Genomic DNA, 15,973 nt, shown 5'->3' with positions numbered 1-15,973 from the left:
GTAAGTGTTGCATTATACTGCCTGCAGTTTGCCAGCGCCACCATTTAACAAAAAGAGAGTAAGATTTAAAAAAAGACAAAAAGAAGAGAAGCATGAAAAGCCCAAAACTGCTATAGCTGCCAAAAAGTTTGTGGAAACAAAGGATGCAGGGCAAATTCTGCCATGAACAACCATATCACAAGTCAAGTATGGACATTTATAAACCTGCTCTCTGTCTCTGTGTGTGTATGCATGCAGTGGTGGCAAAATGGTATTTTGGCTTGAAATGGCCATCTCAATAATGTGAAAGTGGCTGCTCGTAGAGAGTTGGCTGGCAACATAATGTTTCCGTCCTGATTTTTGACAATTATAAATGAACGCTAATATTTCTTTGAGAAACCATTTATTTATTTTTTTACTTTGAATTTTGATGTCCAAACACAAGGCTAGCTCATATATTTAGGATGCATCAACAACCTCTGTGTTTAAGGCTTCAGGCTTTATGTGAACATTTCACAATTGGCAAATAATCAAGATAATGAAGAGTAGTAATCAGTCAACCAAGATTGTCTTTGGTTCACTACAGCCCTAATTGGATAAATATTTGCAGTATTACAGATATGATGTGTGTGATGACATTACTCTCTCTAGATTAAAAGTTGTTTCTGCTAATGCAAATCAAACATTTTCTACTGCTGCAACTTCACATTAAAAGCATTTGGCAAAACAAAAGTTGACTTTTATTATGAAATAGCTATAGGAAATGCAATAAACTGAGCACAGTAATACCCACCATCATTCATCAAAATTGCATCAATGTAATCAGACAATACTTATTTACTGCATTTTGGACGGTATAATATGAAAGAAAAATAAATATTCCAGTGAGTAATGGAACAAGGAGGAAATACACTGAATATTTAGAAGAGCTGAAGGACACATGCTACACACCTCCAACTTCTCAGCGAGGTAACCAACTCTTTTGTTGACAGTTGCCAATTATTGCCTGACTTGTTTTGCTTTCCCCCAAATTCTCCAACATGAACCATATTTCCGTTAGTGCAGTATATAGAGTATGGTCATCACAGTAACATCATCGTATGCTTAAATTAAGAACAAAAATGCATATTGAACCTAAAAAAATTCTGCTCACTGGACTTTGATAATTCAAGACATGTGAGAATCGTACAATGGATTTCCTGTTCAGGTCTCTGCACGCACACACAGTGTCATGCTACAGAATCTGAGTGACAGGTGCACAGACTAGAGGGTGAGAGAGAAGTTGTCACATGTGAGAGAACTGCATTGCATGCCACTTGTGGGCACGTACACAGCTGTCTGCGAGACTGTAAAACTTAATGGACGATAGTGCAAGCATGCAAGAGGGGGAGAAACCAAGCGCATATAATGAAAATAATAATAATACATTTGATTTACAAAGGACTTTTAACAAAGCTCAAAAGCACTTTACATAGTTTAAAAAATAATAATAATAATAATTCGTCACACATTAAAAACTGTTTCTAAATCACGCTGCAGACAGGAAACCAACGGGGCAAAACAACAACTTAGAGGTCTCTTATGTTAAGAGACCAGCGGAATATTTTTTCTGAAACTTTTTTAAACTGCGGCAGTACAAATTAGAATATGGAGGGTCGTGACAATCTAGAACACTGGCTGAGTCATAGTTAAAGCTTATAAAGGCATGTTGCATTGAAGTAGAAAGACCACAGCACTAACTCTGCCAAAGTTATAGGTTTTATTACCACAGAGGCAGAGACTGCTGACCACTTCTCTCATCATTATTAGTGAAGCTATATTTCCCAAAGCTAGCTCTCCCACCTGTGCACCCATCCAACACACACACATTCACAAACACACACATACTCCAATGAATGCTCTGAATGATTAAATCAATTCGAGCTCCAGTGATGCCAAGTATTCTCTCTATTCCTCTCCATCCCTGCTCCCCCACTCGTTCCCTCCATCTCTATGGACTTGAAGTAGCTGAGGTCTCCTGCTGAGTTTCGGTGCAGCTGGCTTGGAGTTGCAGAGTGAACACCCATCACCCATCCAGCAGCAGCCACCCGCGGGCCTGCAGCACTATCAAAGTGCTCTGCTGAAATGGAAGAGGAGGCTGTCTGCGGGAACAGCTCAGTTGCTGGGGCTCTGATTTCCACGCAGGCATGAAGGAGATGCACATTTGGCTTGCGCTGATCGATCCACATCATTTCATGCCATGGTGCTTGCCTGCGGGCTCCCATGTTGCTGCATGGTAGTGCTGCCTCGGGATGACTTCAGTGAACTTGCTGAAGCGCAGAGGTAGTGCAAGCCTGACACCTCAACACAAATAGAAGCTCGCGCAGCAGGAGTGTGGCCAGAGCCTGACAGAATTCTAGTTTAGCGATGGGGTAACTGGCTGTATAAGAGGATTATCGTGTTTCCCGCAAATATGATGATGACAAGTTAGTGTAGACACCACAACAACAACAACAACAACGGAGGACATACGAGGAGGTTGGGTTTCCTCAACACTCTTGTCAAAGTAGGGCACAAAAAAGCCTGGCTAAGCTCTTCCTGTTGAAGAATTATCAACCATTGAATTTAGGCCAATTATGTGGATCCTATAGTGCTGAGTTAGCTTGTTTTGTCCTATACTCTCACATGCCCAGTCTTTTACTTTGTATGCGTGTGTAGCATGTACATTGCAGTACATATAGTATGGTTCTCATGGTTGAAAGAGCCGTATACACACTGCAGCACTGCCCTCTCTGATGCAAAGCTCTGCAGCATCCAGAATTGATTTCATCACAACCACAGCATTGGGTGGAATAGAGACTCGTTTGCAGTGCTCCTCCATGGTACACAGAGCTCTGCATCTGAGAAATCTACACTTCAAATGGAGAAAGAGACATGAAGAGAGAAAACATGCTTTATTAATGAGCCAGCACCCAAAAAGCACTTAAGATAGGTTCCCAATCCAGCTGTCATGAACTTAAGATGAGTCAATACCAATCACCAAAATTCTTCATTACAGGATGGCACGCTTCTACTCTCCACGCTGCAGTCATTCCTCTCCAAGTCCTCGAGAACTGTTCCGCTTTAGGAGGCAGGAAAGAGAGCTCGCATCCACCATCGTGCCGTCCCAGCTGGGCAAAGCTCCTGGCTTCCACCCTGCACAGAGGACCACTGCAGCGCGAGCCGTGCACATCAAAAACCCTCCCACACATAAAGCCTGGTATTGATGAATGCGTTGGCATCTCCTCCGCCACATTCATGTTCTGACAGTGTCTCTTTATATCGGCTGCCAGCTCTTAAGTAGGGGAGAAAAACATTTTCCTGTCTTTATATGACAGCCTCTTCATGGGGCCATCTCACATGACCTCCACATAAATTAGCTGCTGCTCGGCCAGAGCAACAAACATGGTGAAGGACATAAAAAATGTGTTTCTAAAAATATTACTTTCACTGGCTTCTCCAAAGACAGGATGTTATTCAGTTTTGTTACAAATGCCATGGGCAACTGTGCAAGCTAAAATGAAATTACACTCTTAGGTAGTCTAATTTTAGTTTAGTTTTTTCTGGCTATATTCGGATTTGTATTTGGATCTGAACCAAATTGCTCATCAAATGCAGCATGAATTATACTTTGAGACATCAATGAAAATGTGATGTGATAACAAAGCGGGGGGGGGGATTCCTGGACCTGCCCCCTGATCCAGCTCCACACCTATATATAATGAGTTCTTCCTTAGGTCAGGAACCACCTCTAGACAAACAGATATTGAGCCACAAATGTATTTTCGTATGAAATATGTGATGTAATCAGTAACACCAGATCGGAGGTGCAGATTTTCTTACCTGTGTAAACAGCAAGGCTAGCTGTTTCCCACTGTTTTCAGTCTATGCTAAGCTAATTGATAGCAGTCTCTCGCTTTGTGTTTAAGTGATATGGAAGTCTAATCTTCTCATCTGACTCTCAGAAAGAGAGTGAATTAAATTATTAACTAAAACCATAAACTACTCTGAGGTATTATTAAATTTCCCCAAAGTTCAACTATCCTTAGAAAAGAATGTAAAATTATATATATATTTTACTGTGTATGTATGAAAATTTATGTGATGAACCTAATTCAAAAGAACCTGTCATTGAGTGAACATTCTGGTGATCAGTGAGAAAACAAGGGTATTTAATATATGGATGTCTATGTAGCTCATTACAAGTAAGACTTAACTCATTAATCATTTGAAAAGGAAATTCTGAACGTGAACAATAACTTTGTTGAAGCTTCGTTAAAACTCATTACTTTGTTAAATCGGTATCGTAATCTTGCTATGATTTTCAATTACATCCCTCAAAATGAATATATATATTCTCGTACCTTCCACAGCACAATTACATGTCGTGTGAATGCTCAGGAAAACCGAGCAGTTAAGCAGCACAGCAGGAGAGCAAACATCGCTGCAATCAGAGCAAAGGACTACATCTAAATCTCTAATGAGGTTTCTGCATATCTGCATACATTTACACCCCTCAGGATTTACTCTAAACTAAAAGTGCTTCCGACTGCTTCTCTGTGAGTCCTTTCAAATCTAGTTACAGGAATCCCATGTTGTCAGTGGGCTGTGTGCCTGTATGTTTTCAGCTGACCATATTCATAATGTTTATCTTTAAAGCTCAGATTAATGTTACTAGTGGTGAAAGTTGTGTGGTCGTCCATTTCTTGTGTAAACTAGAATGAAAAGACTTCTTACAAATTACTTTATGGGATTTTACTTGTATGACGAAAAAGAGAAGAAACAGTTCTGTCCAAATGTAATTAACAAGGTACATTATATCTAATTAGTTTGATCTAAAGTGTACAAATTTGTTGACTCCAAGATGTTAACACTATAAAACCGTAAGACGAGGACGATACATCTCCACTTCCTCTCATTGTCCAGAAATGAAGCCTAAATATCCTTTCAATCATGACTGTTCATCCTGTTTTCATTATGTCAAATAACTAATTAAAACCAAACTTTACCAGAAACATTTACACTTGAACAAACATCAGTGAGATGAGAACTTCCTAAAATGGCAGCGCATCTTTGAGAAAAAGTATTTGACATGTATTTTGATTTTTAATTGGGTTTGAGACATTTTGTTTTCACATTTGGGTCCCAATCGTGTCGTCCATCAGTCTATGTGTAAAACCACAACTTTGTTTGTTATTATGAAAACCTATGGTAGGCTATTAGCAAACAAGAGATAACCTAATAATTTGTACAGTATTATTATTTTAAACATCAGAGCCAGTATAACTGATCTAATTCATGCTAAGATAATATTCTCATGTAGACTGCGGACATGGGATTAGTGCCAATCTTCTCTTCTAGTTGTCAGCAATAAAGCAAATAAATGTTTTTCCTAAAATGTTGAACTTAAACTCATTACTGTACATTGAGGGGGAGATAACAAAAACATAATCAATACATATCATATTCTAGCCATTGTAACCTCTTCCCACTATTAACATCCAGTGACTGTCGTGGAAAAGGGGACAAAGTGTTTTCGAGGGGGATTGTGTGAGGGCAGTAATTGGCTCGGATGTTGTCGTTGCACCAAGGACAGGTCGCCTGAGATTTGACCTCAGCTCTGACATGACTCAAGTACCAGATGGCCACCTGTTCCGCTAGAGCCCCTTCAACACAAGACTTTTCTTAATTCACTTGTTCAGCTAAAAATCTTCATTGGGAGGCGTTTTTGGCATAAAGATGTCCTTGTCAGTGGGACAGACATTAAAGCTGTACTCTCCAGAGGGTTGGGCCTTCGCTCAGTGGAAAGTTCAATAGGACAGGGTTTTTCCCACACTGCATCTCATACAGACCAACCCATGATTTGTTTTTGCTGCTAATCTAGTCCAATGCAGGCAACAGGAAAAAAAAATACAGAGATGCCTAAACTGACACTTTACACCCCTTAGCTGAAGTTAAATGGTAAAATGGTAAGTTGTCTGTGTACATGTACATAGCGCTTTTCTAGTCTTGATGACCATTCAAAGCTCTTTACAGTAGTTAGAGTTTTTAACCATGAAAATCCCAAAGAGCTTTGGCAAAGTCCAACACCAACCAAGAGACCACTCTCATTATTGATAGAGTGATTCAATAATACTTCTCATATGGAATAAGGAATTCACCACCTGAAATGATGGGCTTTATGCCTCTGTGTCATGTCCGACAGTTTGGCGACCATGGCCCCAAATTACGTAAGACCTCACTACAACTGCTCCATAGAAATATGTCTATTAATACTATTTCATAATTTTCCCCGACCTATTCCCTGGGAAGCAATTACACACTAAAGCAAATAAATTGCAGCAACTGCTCAGGTGCTTTACCCCCCCCCCCCCCCCCCCCAGAACCATCTAATGATGTGGCAACTTCATTTCACACTTTCAAGCTCCATCGCAAACATCAAATAGGAACAAACTCACAAATTATCAATGAGAAAGGCTGCGGGCAAATTATCATTTTCAAAATTTGTGTCTACGTTATATGTAAATGTGTATTGCTTTGATTATTAGGGTATCAAAGGGAAATTGGTACAGTAAATTCCAGTAAATCTAGATGATTTGAGCTTGCTACAGCTCCTGCTGAGGTGCTCATGGGCAAGGCATTGAACCATCAACTGCTGCATAGACTGTGGTTGCACTGTTTCTAAGAATGTGTATAAATGTAGGCATGTGAAGAAAGTCGTACTTGGAAACAGGTAAATGTGAACAGTGATCTTTCTTTGTAAAATTAAAGTTAGCTTTAGTTTAAGTAAAATTTGCGTTCTTCGAAAATCATAAAATACTAAGAAGTGTTATCACAAGACACATAATAAACAATTCTGCAGGTTTAGGAGAATTTCTCTGTGATTATAGAGGTTTTACAAAATTATAAATATTAAATCTAAAATTAAGTCTTACTCATCACCAATGACATGATGTTTGTTCAGTTTATTAAGTTTCTATAAATTTACCTTTGTAAAACACAATAATAATTGCTGTTATATTTGGAGTTGATGTGTCGTCTAACTTTGGTTTTATTTACTAAATACACGTATGAATTGTGACTCTTTGTCACACTGACATTGTTGTACCTAAATGAATAAACACACAAAACACCATTGTTTTTCTTTATGCCTCAAAGCTCAGCTTGTATAATAGTAATATTAAGTTTAAAGTGATTTATTTCCATATCTTTAGAAACATAAATTCCAGCTAACTGACAACAAAGAGACAACTGAGAGAGTAAACATGGCTTCCTCTGCAGAGACAGTCAATTAGTGAGAAGACGTGGTCCTGTTGGAATATATTGAGGAGGTGTGTTAATGTTGCTTCACCACGTTCTGCTGTGAACTGAGCTTCAGTGTGTGGAGTGAGCTGGTCCATAGCCTCCTGTGTTTACACTGCCCAGGGCGGCTCCAGTGATTACAATTAAGCAGCTCTTATCCCTGGACATAATCAAGGCAGGCCAGAATGTGGAGGGTGGAGTTAATCCTCTTCGACTCAAGTCTGGGAGTGGGTCAGGGAGGAGGGGGCACAGAGTAAAGATAAACAGACACATACAAGTTCTGTTTGGTCACCATCTCAAGTCACCATGAATGAGGACAAGAAATGACCTAAGTATAAATAAATAAATAAATAAGTAAATAAATACAGTTTGCGTGAAAAAAGGCTATTTATAAATGTTTACATTATTTATTTCTGCATATATGCATTTAACTATTTATGCATGTCTACATTTATGATGGATAAAATAAGTACATAAATAAATGTAGAAATAAATAAATTTATAAATATAGAAACACAGAAATAAATAAATGACTAAATGTAGTAATGGATGAATACAAAAATCTGTAAATAAATAAATATAGAATTACATAAAAAGCCATCTGTGTATTTGATTATTTACATCTGCATATACAAATTTATTAATATTTATGTTATTTTTTTGTCCTTCATATTTATGGGGGTGTGTGTGTAGAGGGAAAATAAAGATGTAAGGCCATGTTAATCCACTGACAGAGGAGGAGAGGTTGGAATAAAGGAGGTAGACAGGTTTGGGAAGGAAGGATTTCAATCAGAGCTCTATGATAATGCAGAGTCCACGACACAGTGACGGCGTGAGACAGGGGAGTGGATTATCAGTGAGTCAACATGTTACAGAGCACAGGCCGGCTGATGTTCTAATAACAATGACAACCGAGGGCCCAACAATTGGGTGGAGAGATGATGCCACGGAAATCTGATTTAAAACCAATTTTGACACATGGGTCATCGTGTCTGGCAGCACTGAGCTACCTGCGCTGACCCCAGCATTTAAGGACAAAGTACAGCATCAGACTAAAAAAAATAACCTGCGGATAATATGACTCATAATGATATCTCTGTTGACTGAAAATACCTCTGCTGGGATTAAAAGAAAAGGTTGTGATGGGGGAAAACTGAAGAATTATAGTATAGCTCTTCATAATCGTGCGTTTTTTAATTATAAATTGGTTTGTATTGACCAAATCAAAATAATAATGTGATGTGAAAGCTATGGTTGGATGATAAAGGTGGAGTTATGGAGGTCAAGTAGGTAAAGGCATTCATTCTTCATTCCGCTCAGTTACAACTGACAAACCTTTCACTTAACTGGGACGTAATCTTCTTCAGGAAAATAAACTGTTAAATATCATGGTTGAAAAATAACAGACCCAATCATGATGTGACCATGTTGTGGTGAAGCTGTGGTTAGGTTTAGGCAGAAAAGATTAGAATTAGAGGAAGGTCATGGTTTTAGTTAGAATATGTACAGTGAATAAGCTAATTACCTTGAAAAGTTTGAGGACATATGTTGTCTTAGTTAAAACAATAAAACAGAGAACAAGAACAGGCAAATGCAGACTGATAAATACACAAACCTGGCATTGTCATTGGGTAACATGAAAGTAATGTCACCGTGTTGGAGATGCTTAATTATATCTTAGAAAATATAAACACTAACAAACGAAAAGAAAATGGTAAATCTTATGTTGTCAGTGTCACTGAATTTTATTGAATCACTGTCTGATGCAAAGGCCCTTTTAATGATAAACTGCAGGTATTTCTGTGCAGAGCCTCCATCTTACATCATTTCAGTGGTTTGAGGTTGGGGCACAGCACCACACCTGCTGATACTAAAAATCCTGTATCAGCTTTAGATAAAAAAAAACACTGTGCAGCACTTTGTGTTGACTTATCTACATCTAATACCATAAACCACCGTCTTCTCCTGCAGAGGCTGAGCAATATTGGATCTACTATCAATAAATGTAATTTGTTCAAGAACTACTAATCGGTGAGAAAATGATCTGTTAAATTAAGCAAGACAGGATTCTAAGATTGTATCAATAACCAAAAGTGTTTACAATTTTAGGTTCAGTTTTCACTATTCATATCAATACTGTCTCATCATTGACAGGCTGTATATGTAAGAGGATCACACAGTTTTGTATTATGTTGCTGACTTCAAGTGTTCTTTTAACGCTGTGCAGGATGGTCTTAAAAATATTTACTTAAACTGAATCCTGATAAAAACAAAGTTCATGCTCTTTATCAGAATATTAAAGCCCCACTATGATGAACTTAATATGGACGTATGATTGAGAGTCACAGCATTCATGATGTAAAATCCCCTGCTCAAACAGAGCCACACCGTCTACCTCACACAAACCTGAAGATTTTAACCCATCGACAGAGGCGATTGGTAATCCAAACACAATTCTGTAGTCACGCTGTGTTATCACAGCCCAGACAAAGACAAGAGTTATAGCCTTTGCAGGATGGGCCATGTAGAACAGGTGCCAAGACAACAGAGCAGTGCCAGGATGGGTGTGCAGGGAGGGAGTGGGCAGTGGGAAGGCCGGGGAGGTTGGAGGTGCATGTTAATCACTTCAGGAGCAGGAGGCAGAGCTCTGCAGGTGTCTGTCCCACAAAGGACCATTCACTTTAGGTCCAGACTGGCTTTACTCTGACCACTCGCTATTAGAGAGCGCTTCAGTCAGCTCACAACAGCCACAAAACACAGCTCCTGCATGATCCATCACAGCAGAGGGACTGAATCGCAACCATTACAGTCTCTGCAAGAGTACGTGAAAACCTCTGTCACTTGTAATAATAAATGGGCATTTCATTTTGACTCAGTGACAGCATACATTTTGAACATGACTTCAACTTTGCATTAAGCACCAAAGATCGTGTTGCACTCTTTGTGCATTCATGCGCTCCTCGGAGGGTCCTATTTCCCGAGTTGTGAAATAGTTGTTCCGACTTTGGTGTAGTCATGTACTTTAAAGTAGCAATGTAGGAAAAAAAACACATGGACAAGTACACATGTAGACAAAATGTGTATGTTTACAGCGTGTAAACAACAGCTTGACCTCTATCTAACATTGACATGATAACGAAGAGCAAAGACAAAGCTAGGCGAGTGTAACATTTGACAAGTTCACATTAAAAGCTACTAATTAAAGCTGACTGAAAAATGATGTTCATTGGTTTATAAGTGATGACGTCAGCAACTCACGTTCCAGAATATTTGCCGACTTCCTAAGCTATTCTGACTTGAGAAGCCATGTGAACGCACAACCTACCTGACCTGACAAACACATTACACAATTTGTACATAATACCTCTACTATCCTCTATACAGTAGAAAGAGGGGGTACAGGGTCATAACTGACAAACTAAACTGCTTAAAAATCTATAAAGTGTACTTTCTATCTAGCGACTGTGTGAAATACTGATCGTCCCACAGGTTTGTTCTCTCACCACGCTGCTGATTAGATCTCTCACACTGTGCTGATTCCAATTACTCTGACCCTCTGGTTAGTTTTTGCTGCTAAGTGTTTTTTTTTGTTAATTGTTACTGGTTTGTGCGGTTTGGTGACAAAGTGTAACTCCAACAGAGCTACTCCCCAACTTCACCCTGAGCAGAGGTCTAATCAGCTAGGATAAGTGTTAACACGTGTGTGTATGTGTGTGTAGCCACCATGAATATTAATTGGAAAAACCTACAAACAAAGGCTTTTTTCACAGCACACATTTAGACATGTGATTACAGGAAAAGGACAGGTGTTAATAATATGAAAATAATTTAACTCTCCCTGTACTTTTACTGGAACTTGTTACATCTGTGCTCTTCCCACTGTGATGATCTACTGTGGAGAACCCCAACTGAATCACGATTTTTCTACTTTCCATGTAAGTTTTCAATCAAAATCACAACTTTTTGTTGTCGGCCAATTTTAAAGTTTAAGCCCCATAACCCTGTTCCCGTGTACTGCAAGAGGAATAATTCCATGGGCGAGGTAATAAATCTGAGGAAACCACCAAATTACTTGAGACTCCACATCACTGAGCTACATATTCACTCTGTCTCAAACATTCTGTTTCTAAATAAAATGTAAATTAACAGCTAGATCAAATCTCTCTGAAGCATCATCCACCTCTAATGTTCAGAGACACATGTATTGCATTTTATGATCTAGAGACTAAAATAATGTGGGAAAAACTAAATATTAAATCCCTGGAAGTTTCTGCCTTTAAACAGCCTGTTGCAATAATTGCAACTAATATTGCAGAGTATTGCAAACCCAATTAATCCATGCAGACATTTTTCCTCTTGTTTACCACAGTACTTTTTCAAGTACCATGAAGACTTCTGACGTAAACAATAATAAGCTTCAGGCAATTTCTGTTTAGACACAGACATATACAGTAGATATCAGCCTTCAAACACACGCAACTGGGAAAAATGCAGAGCTTTTTAACCCTCATCACATTTAACCACCTTCTCTTGAAGTTTCTGTCTTGCATGTCCCTCTGACTCAATCAGGGAAATTTCACACAAGTGAGCAGGACCAGTATCCGCAGACAATCCTGAATAAGCTGTGTACCATGTCCATGGATGCAGTGAAGAGATGATGTTCAAACCAGGGACTTGTATTCAGACATTTTCAAGGCCAGTCACAGCCTGCAGATTTGAGACAAAGCCACGATCTGACAGTATCCACCCTCTCCGTTTATATATCCAAATTGCCAACGTGCTGCAGGGCAGACGATGAGGAATATGTCTTCTTCAGACATCGTACTTCCTAATAAATTAGTGCATCGGAGCATGAACTGCTCCTGAGACTCAAGCTGACCTCAGATCTTGTCAAGTCCATTAGCAAAATTTCATTTTAAACTTTAAGATCTTCAGGTGGTGCTACAAGAGTTTGTTCTATTTTAAAGCCAGGGTCAAAACTGCAGGTGGTTTTGTCTACTTCAACCTGTAAATAAATACACCTCAAATCCTCCAGAATAATTTTTTTTATCATTAATTTGCCTGTTCACTGATGATTATGATAAGACAAGAAAAGGATAAGAAAATCCTTCATTAGTCCCATAACAGGGACATTTGCTGTATTACAGCAACATAACGCAAAGTCAAAAAGTAGACATAAAGTAATAAGTAAGCAGGCAATATTTATAAATGCAAGGATTTTTTTTAAATGGCAGTGCAATCGAACATTGCTTTTTCTTTTAAGAGAAACAGAATCTATAGGACACAACAAAGCTGATCTACTGTATTGTGTCAGCATACTTTAGCGTATCTGATAACTTATGCAGGAAACCAATACAATTATTTTTGTAGTATTTTCTATCATTTGCATTAATCGAACGTGTTCTTGTTTACCCCGTTACTGGGTATTTTTCAGCCCATTGTCCAGAGACTGCACTGTGTTTGTGTTGCAAATATTTTGTTTTCCAAATGAGCCACAACCTGGATGTGCCAACACCATATTATTATTAATACATTACACCAGTTCAGATTTGACTGGTCTTTCAGATGAGCAAGATCCTACAAACTTGTACAACAAAATAAAAGCTGCAGTTAGAGTGAAGTATTCATTCTGCTGTGGGCAAGACAGAATTTAAAATACGTTTGTCCATTTTGAGCAGTACAGCATGTGCTACAGTTACACCTTGAAACATGCATTAAACATCTCATCAGCTTCTGAAAGTAATTTGGCCCTAAGGCACCCTAAGGCAATTAACAAAACAATGAATTAATGTGGATGTCTTAAGTGCATGAATGGCTGAAACTCTCAGGTTTGTATCTGGTCCTGAGTGCAAATCCTTGGCAGATATCTTGAGATATCTACATCAGAACTGTTTCCTCATTAAACAACCACATTATATCGTGCATATGTGTATCATGGAGTCCCCTCATTTAATCAGCCGACAAAATCCTGAGCACCTGGCATAAACGTTCACTACCACATAGCCCCCCTGTGAATTATGTGGATCTTTGCCTTTTCCTGCACCTGCAACATTTTTTCTAGGTTTGCTTAGCTGCTTTGTTCCGTACTTCACAACATGCCACACAACAGCTTGCACGTACACACAGATACACTACACTACTGGCCAACACACCATGTTAATGTATAAATTCCGTGTAAAAAACACACATTTTTGCATTGCAGGGCCTCGCGAGCAGGGTTTTAAGATCATGTGAATATGCTACTTATGAATATGCTAATACGGCTGCGCTCTTGTTCCTGCCTCCCCACCCTCACAGTTCACCTGCATTTGAGGATCCTTTTCCAGCGCCTGAGCCCCACCCACAGGATTGGTTTCTTAGGTTTGTGACATCACAAACCCTGGCTCTCAGAATCTGTTTGTTTTTTCAGACTGGCATTTGTTTACTGCAGTGTTAAGGTGGAAATACTCAGTCATGGTGCTGACAGCTTATTTCTCTCAAAAATTTTTATAATAAAAAGGGCACAAGTGGACATGTTACCGGGTTTAGAAAAAAACTATTGTTAAATATAAAAATGTTAATTATATATATTGTCTCATTAATGTCAATGAAGTTGTTTACTGCACAGTTGGGTTATTCCCCAGTATATGCCACTTCCCTCCTCTAAGTACATTTGCCACAGTGGATACATAAACTAAATTAAATGTACTGTAACGAGAAGCCTCTAAAAGCAAAAGTGTGTGAGTGAGGGATTTCAGTCGCTTTGTATGGATCACGTTCAAATACATGTCCCAAGAAAATGCTAACTATTGGCACAAGCTCGCAATTTATTGCTTTAATTGCGTGCGGCCATGTCCAGAGACCTTTACAGAGCCAGCTGGGTGTGAGACCTTCATCTGAGGCCTCTTTAATGGCCTGAGCTCAGGTTGTTGTTCTGAAGCACTCAGTCATTCTGGCGGCTGCTCCTCACATGGGACGTGGAACACAGACACAGACCAATTAGACATTTGGGGTGGGCACCTTTCCACACAGTTGAATCAGTGTTGAGCGTTTTTCCAAGTTTTAAAGAACACGTCACAAAAGGAAATTCAACCAAGCTGTGGGTATAATAATAACACTGATAACCCAAGCAATCAGTCCAGAATCACTGGAACACAGACATCCCCATTCTCCAAATAAGGCCAGGGACACCGGAAGACTCTCCATGGCAACTCGCTCACAAACAGGCGGGGCAAAGACAATGGAACGTGAGATGATTGACACATCGTTGCGGCTCGCTCGCCTCTGACCGTCCGTTGGCGATGAGCGCTTCCGACAACACGCGTATATGTGCTGGTTTACAAACGTAGCTGGTGCTAAATGCTAAGTATCCCGCTTAATCTCTGTGGCACGTTTAAAACCACCAACGTGCTTTGAATCAAAGGCTCACAACACCTCCTGATCAATACGCTTCACCTGCGCGCTCCGGTGCGAGCACAGAGCGCGCTTTATTCATCAGCTCCTCCACTGGTGTTGTTATTGTTATTATCATCATTCTTATTATTATTAAGCTACATTATTGTTCGGCTATTACATTACTGTCACCCCCCCCCCCCCCCACACACACACACACACACACACACACACACACACACACACACACACACACACACACACTCCTCCACCTGAGTTGTGATGGCACAGGCTAAAACTTGGCGTAGATAATCACCGCATGGATTCCCTCTGTAAAGCAAAGCGCTGCCGTGATATTTACCTCAGTGTCTCCGGTTCATCCTTGTTCCCGCAGACGAGGACTCTCCCCCGGTGTGAGTGCGCGGCGGTGTAGCGGTAGTCCGGTACAACGTTACTGTGTGTGTGTGCGTAACTTGGCTGCCGCAGGGACACTGGACTGTTCCACGAGCTCACACTGGATAGTTGTTCGGCTCCCTCCGGTCCGCGCCACGCGCAAAAAACCCAAAGTATCCTGAAGTGATTTGAATAAAATAAAACAAAAAAGTTACCACGTGCACTGGGAGCTGCAGTGGTTGGTTAGTTAGTGGTGGTTACTAGTTAGTGACTGCTGCTGTGTGAGGGGCAGAGCTGCCTTTATCTCTCTCATCCACCGCCACAGAGCTGCTGGATGCTGTCCGTCACACACAAGCGTCTCCGCCCCATCATCAGCACCGGAAGAAACCGGTACAGGATTATATGCTTGTTTATCTGGACTATTAGTATATATAATAAAGTATTACTTCTTGTTCTGATGTGGTTAATATTTAATTCTTGGATTGTATTATAAGTATTATTATATAAATGCTAATTAAATGCCACAAACCTGCGATATGATTGTTATTCACATGACTAAGTTACATTATTTTATTTTATTTATTTTATTTGACTGTCTTCCGTCCCTTTTACCGGTTTATTCTCAACATATCTATTGTTATAATAATTTACCGGCAAGGTGCATTGTCAAGTCAGCATAAACATAAAAGGAAACGTCTGGTTTTTCAAAGTAAAACTTTTCAGTAGCAACACGAGCACCAGCAGACGACATGGGAATACCAGATAACTTAAATTCAACTCTCTGTGCAGACTTACTCAGTCAGCAAGTTGTTTGATCGTCAGTTGTCATCTAGGCCCTGAATGAGTACTGTGATAAACATATAACATTGAATCTGGTGCTTCAACCTCATGGCCGCAGTCATACTATTTG

The 15,973-nt window shown here is 39.7% G+C and overlaps 1 protein-coding gene across 8 annotated transcripts in view; it reads right to left on the bottom strand.

Moving 5' to 3' along the window:
- Positions 1 to 15,413, bottom strand: part of arvcfb (ARVCF delta catenin family member b) — a 228,590-nt gene extending 213,177 nt beyond the window's left edge. For 4 of the 8 annotated variants that reach the window (XM_034594796.1, XM_034594802.1, XM_034594801.1 and 1 more), the window contains exon 1: positions 15,032 to 15,413. The gene's annotated coding sequence lies outside the window, so the exon portion shown is untranslated. The remainder of the gene's footprint in view (positions 1 to 15,031) is intronic. The other 4 variants (XM_034594798.1, XM_034594799.1, XM_034594800.1 and 1 more) reach the window with 2 other exon arrangements.
- Between the last annotated feature and the right edge of the window lie 560 nt (positions 15,414 to 15,973).

This window comes from Hippoglossus hippoglossus, chromosome 9, assembly GCF_009819705.1.
Source record: "Hippoglossus hippoglossus isolate fHipHip1 chromosome 9, fHipHip1.pri, whole genome shotgun sequence".
Taxonomy (NCBI): domain Eukaryota; kingdom Metazoa; phylum Chordata; class Actinopteri; order Pleuronectiformes; family Pleuronectidae; genus Hippoglossus; species Hippoglossus hippoglossus.
This window is presented reverse-complemented; position numbering and strand designations above follow the sequence as displayed.